The sequence below is a fragment of the Octopus bimaculoides genome, chromosome 12, assembly GCF_001194135.2.
Source record: "Octopus bimaculoides isolate UCB-OBI-ISO-001 chromosome 12, ASM119413v2, whole genome shotgun sequence".
Lineage (NCBI taxonomy): Eukaryota > Metazoa > Mollusca > Cephalopoda > Octopoda > Octopodidae > Octopus > Octopus bimaculoides.
The window spans coordinates 52,290,953-52,291,903 of NC_068992.1; positions in this window are offsets into that span (position 1 = coordinate 52,290,953).

Below are 951 nucleotides of genomic sequence, written 5' to 3' on the forward strand. Positions count from 1 at the left end.
AGTCTCTAAGGAAGTTATAAGGTGTCAGTCAATTACTCAACCATGAGTTCACTGCATTGTATAGCAGAAACAGTTGTAAGCTAATGAAGTTCATAAAATAATTTCTTTTTCCTTTGTCATCCCATTTTCTTATAAATATATACATGTGTATGTGTGTGAGTGTATATATATATATACAAGCAATGTCAAGCGATGCTGCGGGGATAAACACAGACACAAACATGTACACACACATACATACACATATATATATACATATATACAACAGGCTTCTTGCAGTTTCCATCTACCAAATCCACTCACAAGGCTTTGGTCGGCTTGAGGCTATAGTAGAAGACAGTTGCCCAAGGTGTCACGCAGTGGGACTGAACCCCGAACCATGTGGTTGGTAAGCAAGCTACTTACCACACAGCTAAAACATTTTCAGGATGGTTCTCCAGCATGACCACAGTCTAATGACAGAAACATTTCTTTTTAAACAAAGAAAGATAACAGTCTCATTCTCTCATTCTCGATGGTCATATGAGGTTAAAAATATTACAAGAAATTGTCATCATAATGTACCAATTTTTTAGTGAATAAATAAAACAAATCATTTCTGCCAAAAATATTCAGTTGTCATAACGAAGTGTAGAAAGTGGTGAAAGGGTTAGGAAATTGTTGCCTCAGTTAGTTAATCTGTCAGTATTTACATTTTTAAAGTACTGGAAATTTATTTTTACCAATCTATATCTCACATTCAAGAAAGTCTACTTAGAAGTTTTACTGTGTCAGTAAACATTGTCTCAAGTATCATGTAGAGAAAGTACATCCCAGGAAAAACAAAAATCTAAATGAATGATAGTGAGAAATTAGTATTGGAAGAGTAGAGAAAGAAGAAAGAATAGAGAAAGGAAAAGGCAAGAAAGGAAGAGAGAAAGAGAGAGAGAGAGAGAGAGAGAGAGAGAGAGA